At 37.1% G+C, this 27,340-nt stretch overlaps 1 pseudogene; it reads left to right on the plus strand.

Moving 5' to 3' along the window:
- Nucleotides 1–5,004: 5,004 nt before the first annotated feature.
- Nucleotides 5,005–12,696, plus strand: LOC471611 (large ribosomal subunit protein uL10m-like; annotated as a pseudogene).
- Nucleotides 12,697–27,340: the final 14,644 nt, after the last annotated feature.

Below are 27,340 nucleotides of genomic sequence, written 5' to 3' on the forward strand. Positions count from 1 at the left end.
ATTCCAACTGTAGTCTCCAATCACAATGGAATAAAAATAGAAATAAATACCAAGAAGATCCCTCAAAACCACACAATCGCATGGAAATTAAACAACTTGCTCCTGAATTAATTTTGGGTAAACAATGTAATTAAGACAGAAATTAAAAAAAGTCTTTGAGATAAATGAAAATAAAGACCCAACATACTAAAATCTCTTGGATGCTGCAAAGGAAGTGTTAAGAGAAAAGTTTTTTGCACTAAATGCCTACCCCAAAAACTTGGAAAGATCTCAAATTAAGAATCTAACACCACACCTAATGAAATAGAAAAAAGGAACAAACTAACCACAAAGCTAGCAGGAGAAAAACAACTAAAATTAGAGAACTGAATGAAATTGAGACCCCAAAATCTATACAAACAATCAATAAACCAAAAGTTGGTTTTTGAGAGGATAAACAAGATTGATAGACTGCTAGCTACATTAACAAAGAAAAAAAGAGAAGATCCAAATAGGCATAATCAGAAATGGCAAAGGTGATATTACAACTGATCCCACAGAAATAGAAAATTCCTGGAAACACACAACTTCCTAAGACTATACCATGAAGAAACAGAAATCCTGAATAGGTCAACAATGAGTAAAGAAATTAAATCAGTAATAAAAATTCTACCAACCAAATAAAGCCCTGGACAAGATGTATTCATAGACCAATTCTACCAAACATACAAAGATGAGCTCATATGAATCCTACTTACTATTCCCAAAAATCAAGCAGGAAGGACTCCTCTCTAACTCATTCTATAAAACCAGTATCATTCTGATATCAAAATCTGGCAAAGATACAACAAAAAAAAGAAAAATCTGGCAAAGACCCAACAAAAAAAGCAAATTTCAAGTGGATGTTCCTGATGGTTTGGATGTGTGTCCCCACCAAATCTCATGTTGAATTGTAGGCTCCAATGTTGGGGGTGGGGTCTGGTGGGAGGTGGTTCGATCATGGGGGTGGATTTCTCATGAATAGTTTAGCACCATCCCCTTGATGCTGTTCTCATGATAGTGAGTTCTCATGAGATCTGGTTCTATAAAACTGTGCAGCAACTCCCTCCTCAGTCTCTCTTCCTTCTGCTCCAGCCATGTGAAGGGTCTGCTCCATTTTATCTTGCACCATGATTGTAAGTTTCTTGAGGCCTTCCTAGAGGGCAAGCAAATGCCAGCATCATGCTTCATGTACAGGCTGCATAATTGTGAGCCAATTAAACCTATTTTCTTTATAAATTACCCAGTCTCAGGAAACAATGTGAACACAGACTAATACAGAAAAATTTTATAGCAATTTTTATAGCCACTTGAGATCAGACTAATACGAAAATTGGTACTGAGAAGTGGGGCATTGCTATAGATATACCTGAAAATGTGAAAGTGACTTTGGAACTGGGTATTGGGCAGCGGTTGGAAGAATGTGTGGGGCTCAGAAGAGGACAGATGAGGGAAAGTTTGACACTTCCTAGGGACTAACTGAATGGTCATAATCAAAATGCTGATAGTGATATGTACAATGAAGTCCAGGCTGATGAGGTCTCAGATAGAAATGAGGAACTCATTGGGAACTAGAATAAGGTTACTTTTGTTATGTCTTAGCAAAAACTTGGCTGCATTTTGCCCCTGTCCTAGGGATCTGGAACTTTGAACTTGATAGTGGTGATTTAGGGTATCTGGTAGCAGAAATTTGTAAGCAACAAAGCATTCCAGAAGTGGCCTGGTTGCTTCTAAAATCCTGTTCTTATATGTGTTAGTAAAGAAATGACCTAAAGTTGAACTGATACTTAAAAGGGGCACAGGATGTAAAAGTGTAAAAAATGTGCAGCCTGACCTTGTGGTAGAAAAGCCCATTTTCATGGAAGGAATTCAAGCAAGTTTTACTTATGTAAAAGTTTGCATAAGTAAAAAGGAGTCAAGTAGTTAAGACAATGGGGAAGAGGCTTCAAAGGCATTTCAGATAATATATAAAGAACTTAAGCAATTGAGCAAGCAAAAAAAACAAATAACCCCATTAAAAAATGGAGAAAAAGATATGAACGGACACTTCTCAAAAGAAGATGTACATGTGGCCAAGAAATATGTAAAATGTTCAACATCACTAATCATCAGATAAATGCAAATCAAAGCCACAATGAGATACCATCTCACACCAGTCAGTATAGCTATTATTAAAAAGTCATAAAATAACAGATGCCGGTGAGGTTGTAGAGAAAAGGGAATGCTTATATACTGTTGGTGGGAAGGTAAATTAGTTCAACCACTGTGGAAAGCAGTTTGGAGATTTTTCAAAGCACTTAAAACAGAATAACCATTGAACCCAGAAATCCCATTACTGGGTATATACCAAAGGAATATAAATTATTCTACCAAAAAGACACATGCACTTGTGTGTTCTTGAAGCACTACTCACAGTAGCAAAGACACAAAATCATCTCAGGTGCGTATCAGTGGCGGATTGTTTAAAGAAAAATTGGTACAAATACACCATTGAATACTATGAAGCCATAAAAAAGAATGCAATCATGTCTTTGCAGCAACATGGATGCAACTGGAGACCATCATCCTAAGTGAATTAACTCAGGAACACAAAACCAAATACTACATTTGGTTTTCTCACTTATAAGTGGAGCAAAACATTGGGTACTCACGGACATAAAGATGGCCACAATAGACACCGGGAACTATTAGAGGAGGGAGGGGATAAGAGTTGAAATATGATTTTGTACTATGCTTACTACCTGGGTGTTGGAATTATTCATACCGCAAATCTCAGCATCGCCCAACATACTCATGTAACAAACCTGCACATATACCTCCTGAACCTAAAAGCTGAAATTATTAAAAATGGCATAATAGTCCATTGTATATACCACTTTATCTTTATCCATTCATCTTTTTTCTTTCTTTTTTTTTGAGACGGAGTCTCGCTCTGTCACCCAGGCTGGAGTACAGTGGCGTGATCTTGACTCACTGCAATCTCCGCCTCCCGGGTTCACGCCATTCTCCTGCCTCAGCCCCCTGAGTAGCTGGGACTACAGGCGCCCACCGCCATGCCCGGCTAATTTTTTTGTATTTTTAGTAGAGACGGGGTTTCACCATGTTAGCCAGGATGGTCTAGATCTCCTGACCCTGTGATCTGCCCACCTCAGCCTCTCAAAGTGCTGGGATTACAGGCGGGAGCCACTGCGTCCGGCCCATCCATTCATCTTTTAATGGACATTTGGATTGCTTCCACCTCTTAGCTATTGTAAAAAATGCTGCTATGAACATAAGTGTGCAGAGATCTCTTTGAGATCCTGCCTTGAATTCTTTTAGATATATACCCAAAAGTGGGATTGCTGTATCATATGGTAATTATTTTTAATTTTTTAAGGAACCTTTACACTTCTTGCCACAGTGGCTGCATTGTTTTACAATCCCAGCCAAATTGCAAAGGTGTTGCATTTCTCCACATCCTCACCAAGACTTTTTTTTTTCATTATTTTGATAATAGCCATCTTAACAGGGGGTGAGGGTATTTCACTGTGGTTTTAATGTGCATTTCTCTTGTGATTATTGATCTTTTCATGCGCTAGTTGGCCATTTGTATATTTTCTTTGGAGAATTATCTATTCAAGTTATTTATCAATTTTTAAATCAGGTTATTTGTTTTTTTTTTGTTGTTGAGTTGTAGAAGTTCTTTATATATTCTGGTTATTAACCCCTTTTCAGAAAACAATTTGTGAATATTTTCTCCTGTTCCCTAACTTTCCTTTTCTATCTGTTGATTATTCTTTTGATGAGAAATTGTTTTAAATTGTGACATAGTCCTATTTGTCTGTTTTGCTTTTTGGTCTGTGCTTTGATGTAATATCTAAGAAATCATTGCCAAATTCAATATCCTGTAGCATTTCCCCTATGATATCTTTTAGGCGTTTTACAGTGTTAAGTCTTGTGTTTAGGTCTTTAATTCATTTTGAGTTAATTTTTATATATGCTGTAAGGTAAGTGTCCAACTTCATTCATTTGCATGTGGCTATCCTATTGTTTCAATACCATTTGTTGCAGAGATTATCCTTTTTCCATTGTATATTCTTGGCACCCTTGTCAAAGACGACTTGATCATATACATGTGGGTTTATTCTGGACTCTCCTCTGTTTCATTGGTCTATATGTCTGTCTTATGGCCATAACATACTGTTTTGCTTACTGTCGCTTTGTAATAAATTTTGAAATCAGGAAGTGTGAGGCCTCCAATCTTGTTTTCTTTTTCAGGATTGTTTTGGTTATTTGGGTTTCCTTGAGATTCCATATGAATTTTAGAATTTTTTTTCTGTAATACATCTGTAAAATATGCTATGGCAATTTTGATAGGAATTGCATTAAATTTGTAGATCACTTTGGGTAATATGGACATTTTAACAATATTAAGTCTTCCAATCCATGAGCATGAGATGCCTATTTGTGTGTATTTTCTTTAAGCAATATTTTGTAGTTTTTGGTGTCTGTTTTACACCTTCTTAGTTAAATTTATTCTTATGTATTTTATGCTTTTGGGTGCCATAGTAAATGGGATTTTTCTTTATATATTTATATATTTTTATTATACTTTAATTTCTAGGGTACATGTTCACAACGTGCAAGTTTGTTACATATGTATACATGTGCCATTTTGGTGTGCTGCACCTATTAACTCGTCATTTACATTAGGTATATCTCCTAATGCTATCCCTCCCCCCTGCCCCCACCCCACAACAGGCCCCGGTGTGTGATGTTCCCCACCCTGTGTCCAAGTGTTCTCATTGTTCAATTCCCATCTATGAGTGAGAACATGTGGTGTTTGGTTTTGTGTCCTTGTGATAGTTTGCTCAGAATGATGGTTTCCAGCTTCATCCATGTCCCTACAAAGGACATGAACTCATCATTTTTTATGGCTGCATAGTATTCCGTGGTGTATATGTGCCACATTTTCTTAATCCAGTCTATCATTGTTGGACATTTGGGTTGATTCCAAGTCTTTGCTATTGTGAATAGTGCTGCAATAAACACACGTGGGCATGTGTCTTTATAGCAGCATGATTTACAATCCTTTGGGTATATACCCAGTAATGGGATGGCTGGGTCAAATAGTATTTATAGTTCTAGATCCCTGAGGATTTTTTTGAGGGTTTTTGCATCTATGTTCATCAAAGATATAGTCCTGTAATTTTATTTCCTTGAAGTTCCTTGTCTGGCCTTGGTATCAGGGTAAAACTGACATTTTAAAATGAGTTTGAAAGAATTCTCTTCCTTCCAATTTTTTGGAATAGTTTGAGAATTAGCGTTAGTTCTTTAAAAAATATTTGCTACAATTCAGCAACAGCGAAACCATCCAGTCGTGGTCTTTCTTTGTTGGAAGACTTTTTAATACTGCTTTAATCTCATTACTTGTTATTGATCTGTTCAGAAATCTCTTTCTTTCTGATTTAATTTTGATGTATTGCGTGTGTCCAGGAATTTATCCATTTTCTCTAGATTTTCCAATTTTTTGGTGTATAGTTGTTCATAATAGTCTCTGACAATCCTTTGTATTATTGTGTTATCAGTTGTAATGTCTTTTTTGTTTCTAATTTTATTTATTTTGTTCTTCTCTTGTTTTTTAGTCTAGATAATGATTTGTCAATATTGCTTAATTTTTCAAAAAATTAACTTTACTCTGGTAAAAATCAATTTCAAAATGTCCATGTAATGTAGTACCATGCAGGTATTCAAGATAATTAGGTATATATTTTTGTGATGCTATGTTGCAACATTCAGGATATATCATTGAGTGAAGAAAGGAAGTTATAGAATAACATGTTCAGTATAATATCATTTGTTTACAAAAAAATGAAGACAAGAAAGGAAATATTGCTTATGTATGCTTGTATATGCATACTTTATGGAGGGATACACAAAAAATTGTTAATAATGATTTTAAAAACAAAACTAACTTTGCATTTCTTATTTAGTATTTTTTAGTCTCTATTTTTTATCTTTTCAAAAAACTAATTTTAATTTTGTTGATCTTTTGTATTATATATTTAATTTCAATTTCATTTATTTCTCCTCTTATCTTTATTATTTGTATCATTCTGGTAGTTTTGGGTTTGTTTTGTTCTTGCTTTTCTAATTCCTTGAGATACATTATTAAGGTGTTTCTTTAAAAGTTTTCTACTTTTTTGATGCAGGAATTTAGTGTTATAAACTTTCCTCTTATCTGCTTTTCCTATATCCCATATGTTTTACTATGTTGTATTTATATTTTTATTTGTTTCAAAAAGTTTAAATGGCACATTGGCTATTCAGGAGCATGTTGTTTAATTTCCATGTATTTGTAGTTTCTAAAGGTCTTCTTGTTATTGATTTTTAATTTTATTCCATTAAGGCCAGAAAAAATACTTAACATGATTTATATTTTTGTAAACTTGTTGTGACTTATGGTCTAACATATAGTCTATCCTGGAGAATGTTTTATGCTGATGAGAAGAGTGTGTATTCTGCCCAAAGTGAATGAAATATTCTATAAATGTCTATTAGGTCCATTTGTTTTATAGAGGAGTTCAAATCTAGGGTTTCTTTGTTGATTTTCTGTCTAGATGGTCTTCCTAATACTGAAAAGTGCAATGTTGAAGTTCCTTAGTATTATTATATTAGGGCCTATCTCCCCATTTAGATCTATCAATATTTGCTTCATGTGTCTGGGTGCTTCATTGTTGGGGGCATATATATTTATAATTATTATAGTGTCTTGATGAATTCATCCTTTTATCATTATATAATGATCTTCTTTGTCTCTTTTTTACAGTTTCTGACTTAAACTCTATTTTATCTCATATAAATATAGCTGCTTCTCTTTGGTTTTGGTATACATTTGCATAGAATATCTTTTCCCATCCCTTTACTTTAAGCCTATGTGTGACGTTCCAGGTGTATGTTTTTGCAGGCAGTATTTCTTTAGTTTTTTTTTTTTTTTTTCTGGTTGTTTTGAATATTCTTTGTTCCTTTATTCCTTTTTTATTATTTATTTTTGTGGTTTGGTGTGTTTCTGTATTGATAAAGTTTGATTCTTTTCTTTTTCTCATTTGTGTATCTGCTATAGCAGTGAGTTTTATACCTTCCCTTGTTTTCCTTATGGTAATTATCATCCTTTTTTCCCCCAGATAAAGGATTTCTTCTAGCTAGCTCAAAGGCCTTCTGAAACAAAAGACCAGAGATTCTCTTATACAAGCGTAAGAAAGTGGAATTTATTTTAAGACTACGTATTATAAGAACTAGAAATATATTTGAGTTCTAACGCATCTTTAAAGTCCAGTTAGTCTTTTATAGCCAAGTTGGCAGGGCTAATTTTTTCACAAAGATAAAAGGGAGAGGTATTGTGGATAAGCTGTAGAATGCTTCAAGACTTATCCAGTACAGATTTATATGGAAGCTAGCCAGGTATCTTTAGCACTTTTACAAAATTGTGTCAAACAGTTTGTTCTTTATTTTAGTGTTGTTTAAAACTTGTTTCAGCCTCTATTTTTTGCATTATTGAAACATTCTATAATCATTGCACTTCACAACAGACTGTCTTTTAAAGTCCTTTAATATGTTTTATAACTAAATGAAATATAGAATAAACTGGAAATGAGGGAGATAGTTTAGGATTAAGAAGAAGTACCATTACTAAAATTTGTAATTTTATTTAGTGTAATTATTTACAGAAAATGGACTATTATCTTGGGATTTGGTGTTAACTATTCAAATTATGACATGCACAGAGACTTAAAATTATTGCAAATTAAGCAAGTTATCTAATTTAGTAGAGTTAATCAGCTATTGCACAAATTCCTGTCATTTTTATAAAAATCATAGCTGGGTATAATAATTGAAGATAGAAATTATTTTCATGGTATCCATCCACATTAATCCTGTAACGATGCTGTGGGTTGTAAAAATCCTGACAAAAGGGCTGTATTTTGTGTACTTTCAAGTGACTTTTTGTAGCAAAGTGTTTACTTGTATAATTTAAAAGCAAGTTCAGGTTTAAAAACAAGTACATTTAGATATGTATATGTGAAAATCAGTTTTTCACTTTAGGATTTTATAACTAGGTTCAATGACTATATATTCTTTCAGTGCTCAATGGCTTCTATTTTATATGTATATTTACCTTTACATGCCTAACAAATCTCACATACCTAACAAATCTTACATATACTATATATTCTTTCAATGCTCAGTGGCTTCTATTTTGTATATATATTTACCTTTACATACCTAACAAATCTTACATACTTAACAAATTTTAAAAATCAAGGCTTTTACAGTGTGTTAGGTTTTAATATTCTGAGTAGTCATATGAATTGCTTTCAACTAGTTTTAGCAACAAAAATAGTATTTTACATTTTCATTCGGTGCCTTCACATCTTCCCAATAATACACTTTTTTTTTCTTCTCTACCTCTTCTGAAATGAGTCTACTTTTTGCCTACTAAACAATAAAGAACATGTTTTAAGTATTGTTTTCCTTTACCTCAGCTTTGGCCCAGACGGTTTTCTCAACTCTGATTATTATTCGTGAATTTGCTCATGGGTTTGTCCTTACTTTTAAATTTTCCTCAGCTTTCTTTTGCTATTCTCTTTAATATGTGCCATTAACACATATATGTAAATACTTATATTCTTCAGAAACAATAAAATTGTATTTTCTGCCTACTTTGTTAATAGTCTCTGAATATTCCCTGCCAGACACTGTGGCCACGGTAAGTCTCTAAGAACCTGTGGGAATGAATCACACCTGGCAAGCAGGTGTTCACTGAGCTGATTTTCCACTGTGCCCATTGTTTATACCCTTGCTTTATGACCTGGTTACTGACCTCAGATATTGGCTACTTTCTAAGAGTCTGCTTAACTTTGGTGCCAGTGTGTCCCTTGATCTGACTTTCCTCTTAAATTGTTGCTATCTTGAATGGGGTTTTGCGGATAACCCCTTTCTTGTTTTGAACTCCGCATGGCTAAATGAAGACATATCCCTAACCTGGAGCTTTTACCAAGCAGCAGTTCTTTTTGGATCTCTCCTATCGAGGACTCTCTTTTTTCCCCAGGGCAGTCATTATGATTAATTCACAGGATCACAGGAGAGGAACTTTTAAGTCCATTTAGGTACATTCTGGAATGTAAGACTATCCTGTGGAATAGTGGGATAAAACGTGTAAAATGCCCTCACAGGCATGCTTTATCTGTGAGAACCTGAGAGCAGAAAAGCTTTGGTAATTAATTTGATAGGTTCTGGGACGGGTATTGGACTTCGGTGGTGATGAGTGAAGAGATTGTTATTTGAATGTGAAGAGAGCTGTATGTGCTTTTCCATCTCTGAGCAGGGAGTGTAAAATCTATTTAGAGATGCAGCCATCAGCCAAAAGTGAGAAGTCTCTTAAAACAAGCAAAAAAGGCACTGCTAATAATTTTGATTCCTGCACCAATTGCTCTATAAAAGTGGTGCTAAAAATGCCACTCTTAAAAAATTGTATTTCATTATATTTTAAAGCATGGTACAACTTCTTCAAGTGATAAAGCCAGAGAACATAGTGTTTGAGAATATTTAATATGGGGATTTACATTTGAGTTGACTAAGCTAAAAAAAAATCCCCACAGAATTGAAATTATTGATAACTTATGTGATTACCATGGAGGCTTATTGCGATTTAGCATGAGAATACTACTTCCTAAGATGCAAAGAAATGTAGATTATTGACATTAGATAAATCTGTATAGAAGATATGTGGATTCTACTGGCCCTTAAATATTTGCTTTTTAAAAAGTTACTGTTCTGTCCATTCTTGAGGTGGAGATGGCTGCGGCTGTGGCGGGGCTGCTGTGAGGGGGTCTCCTGCCCCAGGCAGGCCGGCTGCCAGCCCTCCAGACTGTCCGCTATGGCTCCAAGGCTGTTACCCACCACCGTGGTGTGATGCACTTTCAGCGACAGGAGCTGATGGCTGTGACTGAATATATCCCCCCGACACCAGCCGTCAACCCAACATGCCTGCCATCTCCTCCTGGCCCCCCACAGGAGGCATCACTGGAAGCCCTAGAACTTACCCAGAGGGAGCAAGGTTGCCAGGAGCAGTGACGGCTGATGTACCCTTGGTTATTGCTTTCCAATTTCAGGAGACGGGCCTCATCAGACTCCTCTGCCGGGAGATAGCAGCAGTTTTCCAGGACAACCGAATGATAGCTATCTGCCAGAGCGTGGCTCTGAGCGTAGAAGATAAGCTTCTTATGCGACACCAGCGGCGGAAACACAAGATCCTGATGAAGGTCTTCCACAACCAGGTCCTGAAGCCCTTCCTGGAGGACTCCAATTACCAAAATCTGCTGCCCCTTTTTGTGGGGCACAACATGCTGCTGGTCAGTGAAGAGCCCAAGGTCAAGGAGATGGTAAGGATCTTAAGGACTGTGCCATTCCTGCTGCTGCTAGGTGGCTGCATCAATGACGTAGATGCCATCCTCAGCAGGCAGGGCTTTATCAACTACTCCAGCCTTCCTAGCCTGCCCCTGGCACAGGGGGAGCTTGTGGGAGGCCTCACCCCACTCATGGCCCAGACCCACTCCCTGCTCCAGCACCAGCCCCTTAAGTTGACCACCCTATTGGACCAGTACATCAGACAGCAAAGCGAGAAGGATTCTGTCGTGCCGGCCAATGGGAAGCCAGATCCTCCTGACCCTGTTCCGGACTCGTACCCAGCCTGTTTAGCCAGCCCTGCCCATAAATACACTCTGTCCTATTGGCTGTGCTGTCCTCCATGGGAGATGTGGAAGAACTTGGGGTGGGGGAGTGCATTTGTCACTGGGCTTTCACTAACAATGATATTGTCAGGTATAGGGCCACTCGGAGATGCAGAGGATTCCATTTCAAATGGAGGCTGTCAATCACTGGCTTCGTCCTTAGTTTTCCTAACTTGGGACCCAATAGAAGCAAAGTTCAAGGCACAGAGGCTGAAAAGATAAGGCTACTACTCCCTGCCTCCTTGGTCACTGCCCCTTGCTGCACGGGCTCCTGAGCCCACCCCCTTGGGGCACAACCTGCCACTGCCACAGTAGCTCAACCAAGCAGTCATGCTGAGGATAGCACCTGGTGAGAGCCTGCTGTGTGTCAGGCTTTGTGCTGAGCACTGCATGTGCATTAGTCCCTTTATTCCTGACCACATTGTACCCATGTCACAGAGAAGGAGCCGAGAAATTAAGTAGCTTGCACAAGGTCATGCAGTTAGTAAGTGGCAGAACAGGGACTTGAACCAGGCCCACTCTGCTCTGAAGACCGCATCCTGAATTTCTACACTATAGTTTCCTCATCAGGTTACCCAGAAGTGGGTCCCATCCGCCATCCAGGTGTGCTTGGATGTTAGTTCTCCACCCTTGGGGCGTGCCATGCTATGGAAAGTTTGGGAGCACTGCTTTACGATGAAAGGAAATACATTCTACTTCCTCTATTTTGTGGTTTACATGGTTGTCCTTCCTGTAGACTTATTCTCAGGGGCTTCTCTGTCCTTTGACTTTCCTCACTCTCACTTCCCTTCCTAGGAAAATCCTCTTCCCCTGTACCTGTTCCCACAAATGGCATCCCGCACATGCTTGCTCTATTAAAGGCAGCTGACAGCTGTGCCCACTAGCTAACATTTCTCTGGTGGTTCTGAACAAAAGGGCTTGGGGGAAACTAGGATTCTCTGTTAATGGAGGATTCTGAGGGCTCTAGAGTAGGAGGCCTCAAGCAAGTCTTCACGAACCAGAAATTCCTAATAAAGGAGATAGGGTGCTTAACTTGGAAAACAAAGACAAACAAACAAACAAACAAACAGCAACAACAACAACAAAAAAGTTACTTATTTGAAACTTGAAACAAGTTATGTCTGAAAGAGCAAATAAGGTATAAACTCTTAATTTGGGGTTATATTTCAGTGTAAGATGTATACATTAAAGTCTCTTGATGTGTAGATTAATTTTTTATTAATTAACCACTGTCCACAAATCATAGCAAACAGCTGCTTGCTACAGAAATAGAACTACTGCAAATTCTGGAAATGTGGCCACCTTGAGAAGATTGTTCAATGGAAGATATTAAATTGCAGGTTTACTTACCACACCTGGGAATGCTTCTTCATTGGAAAATACCTAACTTAAAGTAAATTAAATTAATTCATACTCTGTTTAGTTCCAAAAAGTGTAAAGTCAGCATTGATGTAACTTTTCTGTAACTTAGGATAATTCAAGGTTGCCTAAGGAGACAAAGTGCATCCATTGTGGAACCATCTCTGTGCCATCTGCTGACGTTTACTAGTAATCACCAGAATCATTAACATTTCTATAAGCAATATTCTTCTACACTGGGAAAGAATTCCAGTCTGCAATTAGACATTTCTTGGCAGTTGTGAAAAACGTAGTAATCAGAGTAGTTGTCAGGCACCTTAATTGAAGGTCTCCTTGTGACTACTTCGCATATGCAAATTATGATCAGTGGTTATCATTTGGGAGGAAAGGTTAAGGCAAATGAGTTAGCATTTAGACTATTGATTAAAAAGAAAGAGAAGATCTTGCCAATGAATCAAAGAAAGGGTTTATCTAATTAACTTGCTGTTTTTGCCCTGTACCTCAGACTGTAGTCAGCACACACACTGCCACAAAGACACAGAACAGCATGGAGGAGGTCTTTTTTGTTGGTCCCTTTTGATCACTGGAGAGCCTCCATTTACATATTGAGAGATCTGATAAACTCTGATTGTGTTTGTGCAGGTAGGTTGTGGTGCTTTGTCATAAATACCACAAAAACATTTATTCTAGTGAGATTCTGAAGCGAATGTCATGAAAATAAACTATCTCTGATGTTTCTCATGGTGATCTGTCAATGGTTGTGAAATTGAGAAAAATGAGATTTGAAAGGAAGCAATGGGAGAAGTTGGAGAAGGCAACTGGGGATGAGGGACAAGGAAGAGATAATATATCAACAAGTCAGAGTGATGGAAGGGCCCTAACAAACATTTTAATGGAAGAGAGTCCAAGAAAAGAAGAAATTAGAGAAACAAAGATAAATGGACAGAAAAGAAATATTTGGTGCCATTAAAAAAATCAGGTTTCAAACTTTGTTTTTTCTTTTGTTGATTTTTGTGAGAAATTTCTGTGCACCAGGCACTGTACTAAATGCTTTGTCTTTTAATTTATTATTACATTTTCTTGTTACAACCATATAAGGAAGCAGTGAAACTAGTAGTGTTTGTTTATGTATTTATTTGTTTAGAGACAGAGTCTTGCTTTGTTGCTCAAGCTGGAGTGCAGTGGTGTGCTTATCGCTCTTTGCAGCCTTGACCTCCTGGGCTCAAGCTATCCTCCCACCTAAGCCTCCTGAGTAGTTGGACCTGCTGGTGTGTGCCACCATGCCTGGCAAATTTTTAAACCTATTTATCTTTGTATGTTGCCTAGGCTGGTTTGGAACTCCTGACTTCAAGCAATCCTCTCACCTCGGCCTCCCAAAGTGCTGAGATTACAGACATGAGTCACTATGTCTGACGGCTAGTAGTGTTAAATGTGTGAACCCTAGAGCTTGAATATCTGGGTTGGAATCCCTGAGGTGCCACTTACTGGCTTTGTGATCTTGGGCATAGTAAACTTTCTGTATCCCAGTTTCTTCATCTGTAAAATGGTGATAATACTAATGGCATATACTTAACAAGGTTATGGTGAGGTTAATAGGCTGGTGAGGATTAATTGGATTAATAGGTGGGTGAGGATTAATATACAGAGCATTTAGAGCAGAGTCTACACATGGAAGCACTCAATGAAGGTTGACCATTATTTTTATTTTTATTAGTATTCCAGTTTAATAGTTGATATTACAAAAGTCAAGGCACGTTCTCAGGAGGTCTTAACAAGTGTCAAATCCAGGTGAATTTGTCTTAAAGATCCATGTATTTAATTCATGTATTCTGTATTAGTCTGTTCTCATGCTGCTATGAAGAAATACCCGAGACTTGGCAATTTATAAGAAAAGAGGTTTAATTGACTCATAGTTCCGCATGGCAGGGGAGACCTCAGGAAACTTACAATCATGGTGGAAGGCAGCTTTTCACAGGACAGCAGGAGAGAGAATGAGAGCTAGCAGGGGAAATGCCAGATTCTTATAAAACCGTCAGATCTTGTAAGAACTCACTCACTATTATGAGAACAGCAGGAGACTGCCCCCAAGATTCAATTACCTTTCACTGAGTCCCTCCCATGACACGTGGGGATTATGGAAACTATAATTCAAGATGAGATTTGGGTGGGGACCCAGTCAAACCATATCATTCTGCCCCTGGCCCATCCCATATCTCATGTACTCACATTTCAAAACACAATCATACATTCCCAACTGTTCCCCAAATTCTTAACACATTCCAGCACTAACTCAAAAGTTCAAGTCCAAAGTCTCATCTGAGACAAACAAGTTCTTTCCACTTATGAGCTGGTAGAATCAAACACAGGTTAGTTCCTTCCAAGAGACAATGTGGGTACAGGCATTGGGTAAATACACCTGTTACAAGTGGGAGAAATTGGCCAAAACAAAAGGGCTACAGGCCCCAAGCAAGTCTAAAATCCAATAGGGCAGTCATTTAACCTTAAAGTTCCAAAATGATCTTTGACTCCATGTCTCACATTCAGGGCACGCTGATGCAAGAGGTGGGCTCTCATGGCCTTGGGCAGCTCTGCCCTGTGGTTTTGCAGGGTACAGCCCCCCTCACTGCTTTCATAGTTGACATTGAGTGTCTGTGGCTTTTCCAGGTGCATGGTGCAAGCTGTTGGTGGATCTACCATTCTGGGGTCTGGAGGACAGTGGCCTTCTTTTGACAGCTCCACTAGGCAGTGCCCCACTGGGGACTCTGTGTGGGGACCCTGAACCCACATTTCCCTTCTGCACTGCCCTAGCAGAGGTTCTCCATGAGGGCTCTGCCCCTGCAGCAGACTGCTGACTAGATATCTAGGCATTTCCATACATCCTCTGAATCTAGGTGGAGGTTCCCAAACCTCAGTTCTTGTCTACTGTGCACCTGCAGGACCCTCACAGTGTGGAAACTGCCAAGGCTTTGGGCTGGCATCCTCTGAAGCAATGGCCTGAGCTATACCTTGGCTCCTTTTAGCCATGGCTGTAGTAGCTAGGATTCAGGGCACCAAGTCCAGAGGCTGCACACAACAGGGAGGCCCTGGACCCTAGGCCTGGCCCAGGAAACCATTTTTCCCTCCTAGACCTCTGGGCCTGTGATGGGAGGGGCTGCTGCCAAGTTCTCTGAGATGCCCTGGAGACATTTTCCCCATTATCTTGGTGATTAGCATTTGACTCCTCATTACTTAAGCGAATTTCTACAGCCAGCTTGAATTTCTCCCCAGAAAATGGGTTTTTCTTTTCTTCTGCATTGTCAGGCTGCAAATTTTCCAAACTTCTATGCTCTATCTTCACTTGAATGCTTTGCTTAGAAATTTCTTCTGCCAGGTACCCTAAATCATCTCTCTCAAGTTCAAAGTTCCACAGATCTTTAGGGCAGGGGCAAAAAGCCATCAGTCTTTTTGCTGAAGCAGAGCAAGAATGACCTTTACTCCAGTTCCCAACACATTTCCCACCTCCATCTGAGGCCACCTTAGCCTGGACTTCATTGTCTGTATTACTATCAGCATTTTGGTCAAGGCCATTCAACAAGTCTCTAGGAAGTTCCAAACATCCCCACATCTTTCTTCTTCTGAGCCCTCCAAACTGTTCCAATCTCTGCCCGTTACCCAATTGCAAAGTCACTTTCACATTTTCGGGTATCTTTACAGAATTGCCCTATTCTCTGCAGTACCAATGTACTGTGTTAGTCCATTGTCATGCTGCTATGAAGAAATACCCAAGACTGTGCGATTTATAAAGAAAAGAGATTTAATTGACTCACAGTTCTGCATGGCTGGGGAGGCTTCAGGAAAAGTACAATCATGGTGGAAGGCACCTCTTCAATGGGTGGCATGAGAGAGAATGACACAGCGGGGGAAATGCCAGATGCTTATAAAACCATCAGAACTTGTGAGAACTCATTCAGCATGGGGAAAGCGTCCCCATGATTCAGTTACCTCCCACTGACACGTGGGGATTATGGGAACTACAGTTCAAGATGAGATTTGGAGGGTTGGGGGCACAGCCAAACCATATCATACTCTAAGGAGATAGAAGACTTGGTTTGTAATTCTAATGCTAATATTAGCAGTCTCTTTTGTAAGTTACTTAAATGCTCTGATTTGGCTTGAATTCCTTCATAAAGCAGATCCTATGTCAATGGCTTGAGAAATAGTTCCCATGTATATAGTATATATATATATATATATGTATACTGTTAACTATCATAACCTAATCCAATAAAGCAGAATAAGCGTGATGAATTGGGAACAGTGAAATGGGAAGGAAGACAGCCCATCTAAGGATGCATTTTTAAGAAAACGTCTGGGGGGAGATGGAGGTCAAAGCTGCTCTATACAATGTGCTTCAGAATCATCCATCCATGGGGATGTGTGCACCTCTCATGGGGAAGATGGAAATATTTATCTACCAGTTACTATCCTCTTTGATCGAAGGTTGTTCCAGGGTTGTTAATGCTCTCACACTTCTAGGTTTGCTCATGACTCAGCATAGACCAAACCTCACTGGACAGAGAAGCCTGGGGCAGAAAACAAATGAGAGGCAGTGCAGCTTGAGGGTCATTTTATCAAGATGTATCTGAGGCACCACTGATTGCCACATAAATGGCTTGAGTAAAGTGACAGGCCAAGGGGATGTAAGATGGGTTATAAAATGTATTTGGCACACTCCTTTACATTAGCATACACATAGTTTGATTATGTAAGTTATTTGCTCTACATGTGTTGATGTACATTTTCTGTTATTAGAACTATGTCAATGAGGAGATTAAATGAGATGTGTGTGAGAGCGCCCTGAAGTATAATTCATATATAGAACTGTTCATTTTATATTAAGTTCTCCAAAGTTGAAAGTTAAACAGTGGTTGAACTTTTTTTTTTTAACTCATCAGTCTGTAGTTACTTGTGAAATCAGTGCCTCCTCTTAGTTCACTATATAACTGTACATGGATTTCAGCACAAGAAAATTGCTTTGAAGACCCAATAGGGCATACATGACTAAATTCCAAATTGACATTGATGTGATCATTGAATTGTAAAAGCTCAAATAATTAATCTGTTTAATGCCTACTCATTTGGCTACTTACTTTCTTGGATGCTCTACCCCTAATATTCTGAGGTAAAAATTAAATAGAACAGAATAAAAGTTTATCCTAACTAGGTTAAAATGAGAGGCAGTGTGGCACTTCCTATTATTTAGTTTAAATCAATCTGTGTTTTCTGAACTAAAATACAACTTTGAAATGTTTAATCTAATGCGTCTTCTTCCTGCTTTATGCTTGAATTCTCACTTCTTCACTCAGCCACTATGGGATGTTGGCCATATTGTTGAACCTTTCTAGGCTTCAAGTTCCTCATTGCAAAATTGGAATATTAATATTTAATCCAATGAATTGTTATGAGGATAACTATAATGTCTTTGGAAGAGTTCTCGAAACTTAAAGACATTCAATAAGGGTTAGCTGCTATTATTACAGTTATTATCACCATTTGTTTGACAAAGATCTGCAGCTTTATTTTCTGAGGGTTTAAATGTAGTGGTTATTTCTAGTAATTCAATTAAATAATGAGCTTCTCTAATCTAACATTTTATATAAAACATAAAGGCTCTGAGAGTTGTCTTAATGTCCTGACTGAGAGATATTAAATATAAAATCTTTTGACACTTTGATAATCCTTCTGACATCATGAAAGCACTTAGCCTTTCTAAAGTTGGTTTTCTAAACAGAAAAATGATATCCCTGCCTGTATTAGTTTGTTTCAGCACTGTTATAAAGAACTACCTGAGACTGGCTAATTTATGAAGAAAAGAGGTTTGAGTCACAGTTACACATGGCTGGAGAGACCTCAGGAAACTTTCAGTCATTGTGAAAGGCAAAGGGGAAGCAAGGCATGTCATCTTACATGGTAGCAGGAGAGAGAAAAAGAGAGAGCAAGTGAGGGGGAAATTGCCACACTTTAAAACTATCAGAGCTTGTGAGAACTCGCTCACTATGATGAGAACAGCATAGGGGAAATCCACCCCTATGATCCAATCATCTCCCACCCGGTCCCTCCCCTGACACGTGGGGATTACAGTTCTACTTGAGATTTGGGTGGGGACCAAAGCCAAACCTTATTGCTGCCCGTAGCTGATTTAGAAACGACTTAAAAAGTCAAATACCTTGAAGAGGAATAATGATTTTGATAATGCTGTGTATTTACAAAAGTAGTTTTCCCCCCAAAGAGTTTGATGTGCCCTTATTTTTATTCCATTTAAGCCACATGTTCTCTGTGAAGGAGATTAGGGCACACACAGCATCTATGTAACAGATCTCTGTCTCATAGCCTTATATAAAAGATCGTAAGTGCAGCCCAATGTAATGAAGAGTTTGATTCATTTTTTTGAAGATTGACTGCTGATATCTTAAGCCTCACCCCTCCCTCTTTCCCTTCTGCCCCAGTTTTGTGCACACTGATAAGAAAGACTGGATACTTCCTCCTTTGGCCCCTGTGGGAAGTTCAAATCACATAAGCCCCTGCCTGGGCACAGGAACCCTCACGCCAGCCTCAGCCCCTAACCACCATAAAAACCTCATGCCAGTCTCCTTTCCCTATTCTTGCAAGCCATTTTCAGTTCAGCTTGGGAAGCCAGCCCTGCTTCCCAGAAAGCCTCAGGTAAGTAATAAAGCTTCTCATAGCCTCATGGTATGTGTCATCAAACTTGGCACTCAACAGGCTGTCTCTTTACTCGGTTGATGATTTTCTTTGCTCTGCAGAAGATTTCAAATTTGTAGTCCCTTTTCTCTATTTTTGTTTTTGTTGCCTGTGCTTTTAAGTCTTAGTCATAAATTCTTTGCCTAGACTGAAGTTCAAGAGGGTGTTGTCTAGGGTTTTCTCCAGCATATTTATATTTTTGTGTCCTATGTTTAAGTATTTAATCCACCCTGAGTTGATTTTTGTATATATTGAAAGATAGAGGTACAGTTTAATTCTGCTGCACGTGGTTACATAACATATTTTCCCAGTACCATTTATTGAAAATGGTGTCCCTTTACAAGGGGTGTTCCCAATATAAATTTTTATCAGCTTTTTCAAAGATCAGTTGGCTGTAAATATGTGGCTTTATTTGTAAGTTCTCTATTCTGTTCCATTGGTCTATGTATCTGTTTTTATAGCAGTACTATGCTGTTTTGGTTTCTGTAGCCTTATTATATATTTTGAAGTCAGGTAATTTGATGTTTCCAGCTTTATTCCTTTTGCTCAGAATTGTTTTGGCTGTTTGCCAGGTTGGTTATTTGCCCATTTTTTTCTATTTCCTTTAAGAATGATGTTGGCATTTTGATAGCAATTGCAATGAATCTGTAAGTTGTTTTGGGGAATATGGTCAATTTAATGATATTAATTCTTGTGATCCACGAGCATGAGAATTTTTCCATTTGTTTTTGTCATCTCCAGTTTCTTTCACCAGTGTTTTATAATTTTCGTTGTAGAGATCTTTCATCTATTTAGTTAAATTTACTCCTAGGTATTTTACTTTTTTGGTAGCTATTATAAATGGGATTGCTTTCTTGATTTCTTTCTTGACTGGATCATTATTGGTGTGTATAAATGCTACTGATTTTTGTATGTTGAATTTGTATCTTTCAACTTTATTGAATTCATTTATCAAATTTAAGAGGTTTTTTGGTGGAGTCTTTAGGTTTTTCTAGATGTAAAATCATATTATCAGCAAAGAGGGACAATTTGAATTCCTCTTTTCCAATTAGGATGTCTTTTGTTTCTTGCTATTACCTGATTGCTCTGGCTAAAGTTTTAGTAATGTGTTGAATTAGGAGTGGTGAAAACGTGCATCCTTGTCTTGTTTCGGTTCTTACAAAAAGGCTTTCAACTTTTCTCCATTCAGTATGATGCTAAATGTGGGATTGTTGTATATGGTCTTTATTACCTTGAGGTATGTTCTTTCTATGCCCAGTTTGTTGAGAGTTTTTAGTATGAAGGGATGCTGAATTTTATCCAATTCTTTATTTTCATCTATTGAGATGATCATATGGTTTTTGTCTTTTCTTGTGTTGATGTAATGCATCACATTTTTAAATTTGGAAATGTTAAACTATCCTTGCATCTCTGCAAAGAATCTCACTTGATCGTGAGGTGTTGTATTTTTGATATACTGTTGGATTTAGTTTCCTAATATTTTGTTAAGCACTTTTGATTCTATATTCATCAGGGATATTGGCCTGTGGTTTTATTTTTTTGTTGTGTCCTTGCCTGGTTTGGGGATAAGGTAGATGCTGGCTTCATGGAAAAAGTTAGGGAAAATTTCCTCCTCTTCAATTTTTTGGAAAAGTTTTAGGAGGACTAGAATTAGTTCTTCGTACTTTTGGTAGAATTGGCCGTGAATTCTTGTGGTCCTGGGCTTTTCTTTGTTGGGAGACTTTATATTACCTATTCAATCTCACATCTGATTATTGATCTTTTCAGGCTTCCTATTTCTTCCTGATTCAATTTTGGTAGGTTGTATGTTTTCAGGAATTTATCCATCTCATCTAGGTTTTTCAGTTTGTCAATGTACAGTTGTTCATAGTAGTCTCTGATGATCTTTTGTATTCCTGTATCAGTTGCTATGTCTCTTTTTTCATTTCTGATTTTGTTTATTTGGGTCTTTTCTTGAATAGTCTAGCTAGTGGTTTATACATTTTGTTTACCTTTTAAAGGACAAATTTTTAATTAATTTCTGCTCTGATCTTTATTATTTATTTCTGCTAATTTTGGCTTGAGTTGTTCTTGCTTTTCTAGTTTCTTTAAGTGCTTTGTTAGATTATTAATTTGTACTCTCTACTTTTTTTGATGTAGGTATTCATTGTTATAAATTTCCCTTTTAGCATGGCTTTTGTTATCCCACGGGTTTTGGTATGTTGTTTCCATTTTCATTTGTTTCATGAAATGTTTTGATTTGCTCCTTAATCTTTTTTTTGTTGACCCAGTGGTCACTTTAGAGCATGTTGTTTAATTTCTGTGTATTTGTAGTTTTCGAGGCATTGATTTCTTATTGTATTCCCTTGTGGCCTCAGAAGATACCGGATATAATTAAAATTTAAAAAATTTATTGAGACTTATTTTGTGGCATACTGGATAATCTATCTGGAGAATGTTCCATGTGCTGATGAAAAGAATGTTATTTTGAAGTTGTTGGATAGAATGTTCTGCAAATATCTGTTAAGTCCATTTCATACATTATGTAGTTTAATTCCAATGCTTCTTTGTTTATTTTCTGTCTAGATAATCGGTCTAATGTTGAGAGTGTGGTGTTGAAGTCCTACTATTATTGTATTGCCGTCTATCTCTCTATTTAGGTCTACTAATATGTGCTTTATGAATCTGGGTGCTTCAGTGTTGCTGACATACATATTTAGAAGTGTTATATCACCTCACTGTATTGATCCCTTTATTGTTATATAATGAGCTTCTTTGTCTTTTTTCCTAGTGTTCTTGACTTAAAGTCGTTTTATGTGATATAAATATATCTACTCTTGCTTGCTTTTGGTTTCTATTTGTAGGGAGTATCTTTTTCCTTTCCTTACTTTCAGTCTATATGTGTCTTTACTAGTAAGGGGAATTTCTTGTAAGCAGTATATATTTGAATTATGTTTTTTTCAATCAATGTACGATTCTATATCTTGTCAGTGGATAATTTAATTCATTTATGTTGAAGATTATTGATATGTGAGTCTTTGTTCTTGTCATATTGTTAATTGTTTTTTGGTTGTTTTATATAGTCTTTGTTCCTTTCTTTTTCTCTTATTGATTGTTGTGGTTTAGATGATTTCCGTAATGGCACCATCTGAGTTCTTTCTATTCCTCCTTTTGTGAGTGCTTTACCAATGAGTTTTATATTTTTATGTGTTTTCATGATGGGAAATGTCATCCTTTACTTTCCAGATATAGGACTTCCTTGAATATTTCTTTTAGGGTTGGTCTAGTGAGAATGAATTCCATCAGCATTTGTTTGTCTGGAAAAGACTTTTTTTTTCCTCTTTCATTTATGAAGGATAATTTTACTGAATACAATATTCTTGTCTGCCAGTTTATTTCTTTCAGTACTTTGAATATATTATACCATTCTCTTCTGGCTTACAAGGTTTTTGCTAAGAAATTCACTGGTAGTTTGATGGGATTTCCTTTATAGGTAACTAGAGGCTTTTCTCTTGCTGTTTTAAGAATGCATTCTTTGTCTTTCATTTTAGACAATCTGACTGTAATGTGGCACTCACGTAAAAGACCCTTTGTGTTGTCTCTTCTTGTGAACCACTGAGCCTCCTGTATTTTAATGTCTAATACATTATTAGACTTGGAACTTTAAATATATTATCATATTAAATAGGTGTTCTAATATTTCCTTTGTTTCTTTGCCCTCAGAGATACTGAGAATTCATATATTTGATCACTTTATGTTGTCCCAAATGTCAAGAAGGCGCTGCTCATTCTTTTTTCTTTATTTTTGTCTGATCACGGTGATTAGAAAAGATCTGTTTTCAAAATCTGAGATTCTTTCTCCTGACTCATCTAGTCTATTGTTGAGGCTTTTAAATATATTTTGTATGTCCTTCAATGAATTCTTCAGTTCCAACATTTCTATTTGGTTCTTTTTTTTAAATTTATTTTTGTTACTATTATAACAAAACTTATTGGGGTACAAGTGGTATTTCGTTACATGAGTAAGTAATTTAGTGGTGATTTGTGAGATTTGGTGCCCCTATCACCCTAGCAGTATACACTGCCCTGTATTTGTAGTCTTTTATCCCTCACCCCCTCCCACTATTCTCCTCAAGTCCCCAAAGTCCATTATATCATTCTTATGCCTTTGTGTCCTTGTAGCTTAGCTCCTATGTATCAGTGAGAATGTAAGATGTATGGTTTTCCATTCCTGAGTTACTTTACTCAGAATAATGGTCTCCAATCTCATCCAGGTCACTGCAAATGCTGTTAATTCATTCCTTTTTATGACTGAGTAGTATTCCATCATATATATGTATATGAGATATATATGTGATATATATGTGAGATCTATCTATCTATCTATCTATCCATCTATCTATCTATCTATCTATCACAGTTTCTTTATCCACTCATTGACTGATGGGCATTTGGGTTGGTTCCACGATTTTGCAATTGTGAATTGTGCTGCTATAAACATGTGTGTGTATATATCTTTTTCATATAATAACTTCTTTTTCCCTAGGTAGATATCTAGTTGTGGGATTGCTGGATTCCATGGTAGTTCTACTTTTTGTTCTTTAAGGAATCTCCACACTGTTTTCTATAGTGGTTGTACTAGTTTACATTCCCACAAGCAGTGTAGAAGTGTCCCCTGATCACTGCATCCATGCCAACATCTACTGTTTTTTGATTTTTTTGATTGTGGTCATTCTTGCAGGAGTAAGGTGGTATTGCTTTGTGGTTTTGATTTGATTTTCCCTGATCATTAGTGATGTTGAGCATTTTTTCATATGTTGGTTGGCCATTTGTATATATTCTTTTGAGAATTGTTTATTCATATCCTTAGCCCGCTTTTTGATGGGATTGTTTTTTTCTTACTGATTTGTTTGAGTTTGTTGTGGATTCGGAATATTAGTCGTCTGTCAGATGTATAGACTGTGAAGATTTTCTCCCACTCTGTGGATTGTCTGTTTACTCTGCTGACTGTTCTTTTTGCCATGCAAATGCTCTTTAGTTTAATTAGGTCCAGCAGTTTATCTTTGTTTTTATTGCATTTGCTTTGCGGTTCTTGGTCATAAAATCCTTGCCTAAACCAATGTCTAGAAGTGTTTTCCAATGTGATCTTCTAGAATTTTTGTAGTTTCAGGTCTTAGGTTTAACTCCTTAATCCATTTTGAGTTAATTTTTGCATAAGGTGAGAGATGAGGATCCAATTTCATTCTCTTACATGTGGCTAGCAAATTATCCCAACACCATTTGTTGAATAGGGTGTCCTTTCCTCACTTCATGGTTTTGCTTGCTTTGTTGAAGATTAGTTGGCTGTAAGTATTTGGGTTTATTTCTGGGTTCTCTATTCTATGCCATTGACCTATGTGCCTATTTTTATACCAGTACCTTGCTGTTTTGGTGACCATGGCCTTCTAGTATAGTTTGAAATCAGGTAGTGTGATGTGTCTAGATTTGTTCTTTTTGCTTAGTCTTGCTTTGGCTATGCAGGCTCTTTTTTGTTTCCATATGAATTTTAGAATTTTTTTTCCTAATTCTGTGAAGAATGATGGTGGTACTTTGATGGGGATTGCATGGAATTTGTAGATTGTTTTTGGCAGTATGGGCATTTTCACAATATTGATTCTACCCATCCATGAGCATGGGATGTGTTTCCATTTGTTCGTGTCATCTATGATTTGTTTCAGCAGTGTTTTTTAGTTTTCCTTGCAGAGTTTATTTGCCTCCTTGGTTAGGTGTATTCCTAAGTATTTTATTTTTTTGCAGCTATTGTAAAAGGGGTTGAGTTCTTGATTTGATTCTTCACTTGGTCAGTGTTGGTGTATAGAAGAGCTACTGACTTGTGTACATTAATCTTGTATGCAGAAACTTTGCTGAATTTTTAAAATCAGTTCTAGGAGCTTTCTGGAGAAGTCTTTAGGGTTTTCAAGGCAAACAACCATATCATCCACAAACAGTGACAGTTTGACTTCCTCTTTATTGATTTGGATGCCCTTTATTTCTTTCGCTTGTCTGATTGCTTTGGCTAGGACTTGTAGTGCTATGTTGAACAGGAGAGATGAAAGTGGGCATTCTTGTCTTGTTCCAGTTCTCAGAGGGAATGCTTTCACCTTTTCCCCATTCAGTATTACTTTGGCTGTGGGTTTGCCATAGACAGCTTTTATTACATTAAGTTATGCCCCTTGTATGCTGATTTTGCTGAGTTTTAATCATGAAGCAATGCTGGGTTTTGTTGAATGCTTTTTCTGCATCTTTTGAGATGATCATGTTATTTTTGTTTTTAATTCTGTTTATGTGGTGTATCACATTTATTGACTTGTGTATGCTAAACCATCCCTGCATCCCTGGTATGAAACCCACTTGATCATGGTGGATTATCTTTTTGATATGTTGTTGGATTTGGTTAGCTAGTATTTTCTTAAGGATTTTAGCATCTATGTTTATTAGGGATATCAATCTGTAGTTTTCTTTTTTTGTTATGTCCTTTCTGGCTTTGGTATTAGACTGATGCCGGCTTCATAACATGAATTAAGGAGGGTCTCTTTTTTCTCTGTCTTGTAGAATAATGTCAAAAGAATTGGTACCAGTTCTTCTTTGAATGTCCGGTAGAATTCTGCTGTGAATCCTTCTGGTCCTGGATATATTTTTTGTTGGTAATTTTTAAATTACCATTTAAATTTCACTAGTTGTTGTTGGTCTGTTCAGGGCATCTAAGGCATCTAATTCTTCCTGATTTAAGCTAGGAGGGTTGTATTTTTCCCAGGAATTTATGTATGTCTTCTAGGTTTTCTAGTTTATGTGTCTAAAGATGATCATAGTACACTTGAATGATCTTTTGTATTTCAGTGGTGTCAGTTGTAATATCTCCTGTTTTGTTTCTTAGTGAGGTTATTTGGATTTCCTCTCTTCTTGATTAATCTTGCTAATGGTCTGTCAATTTATTTATTTATTTAAATAACCAGATTTTTATTTCATTTATCTTTCATTTTTTTTTGTTTGTTTGTTCAATTTCATTTAGTTCTTCTCTAAACTTCATTATTTTCTTTCTTTTGCTGGGTTTGGATTTAGTTTGTTCTTGTTTCTCTAGTTCCTTGAGCTGTGACCTTAGAATGTCAGTTTGTGTTCTTTCAGTCTTTTTGATGGAGGTGTTTAGGGCTATGAAATTTCCTCTTAGCACTACCTTTGCTGTATCCCAGAGGTTTTGGAAGGATGTGTCATTATGGTCATTCAGTTTGAAGAATTTTTAAATTTCCATCTTGATTTCATTTTTGACCCAATGCTCATTCAGGAGGAGGTTATTTAATTTCCATGTATTTTTGTGGTTTTGAAAGTTTCTTTTAGGGTTGATTTCCAGTTTTATTCCACTGTGGTCTGAGAGAGTGCTTGATATAATTTCAATTTTCTTAAATTTATTGAGGCTCATTTTATGGCCTATCATATGGTCTATCTTGGAGAAAGTTCCATGGACTGTTGAATAGAATGTGTATTCTGTGGTTATTGGATAAAATGTTCTTTACATATCTGTTAAGTCCATTTGCTCCAGGGTATAGTTTAAATCCATTGTTTCTTTGTTGACTTTTTGTCTTGATGACCTGTTTAGTGCTGTCAGTGGAGTATTGAAGTCCCCCACTATTATTTTATTGCTGTCTATCTCATTTCTTAGGTCTCTTACTAATTGTTTTATAAATTTGGGAGTTCCAGTGTTAGGAGCATATATGTTTAGGAATGTGATAGTTTCCTGTTAGATAAGGCTTTTTATAATTATTAATGTCCCTCTTTGTCTCTTTTAACTGCTGTTGCTTTAAAGTTTGTTTTGTCTGATATAAGAATAGCTACCCATGCTCGCTTTTGGTGTCCTTTTGCATGAAATGCCCTTTTCTACTCCTTTACTTTAAGTTTATGTGAGTCCTTATGTGTTGGGTGAGTCTCCTAAAGGCAGCAGATAGTTGGTTGGTGAGTTCTTATCCATTCTGTGGTTCTGTATATTTTAAGTGAAGCATTTAGGCCATTTACATTCAATGTTTGTACTGAAATGTGAGGTATGTTGCAGTTATTATGCTCTTTGTTACCTGTGTACTTTTGTTTTCTTGTTTTTTGTTTTCGCTTTTTAACTTGCATTTTTGTTTTATATGTCCTATGTGATTTATGCTTTAAAGAAGTTCTGTTTTTCTTTTCTCTCGCTCTCTCTCTCTTTTTTTTTTTTTAGATGGAGTTTTGCTCTTGTTGCCTAGGTAACAAGAGTGGAGTGCAATGGCATGATCTTGGCTCAGTGCAACTTCTGCCTCCTGGGTTCAAGCGATTCTCCTGACTCAGCCTTCAGAGTAGCTGGGATTACAGGCATGTGCCACCATGCTTGGCTAATTTTATATTTTTAGTAGAGATGGGATTTCTCCATGTTGGTCAGGCTGGTCCAGAACTCCCGATCTCAGGTGATCCACCCACCTCAG

The sequence above is a fragment of the Pan troglodytes genome, chromosome 4 (assembly GCF_028858775.2).
Source record: "Pan troglodytes isolate AG18354 chromosome 4, NHGRI_mPanTro3-v2.0_pri, whole genome shotgun sequence".
NCBI classification, from domain to species: Eukaryota; Metazoa; Chordata; class Mammalia; order Primates; family Hominidae; genus Pan; species Pan troglodytes.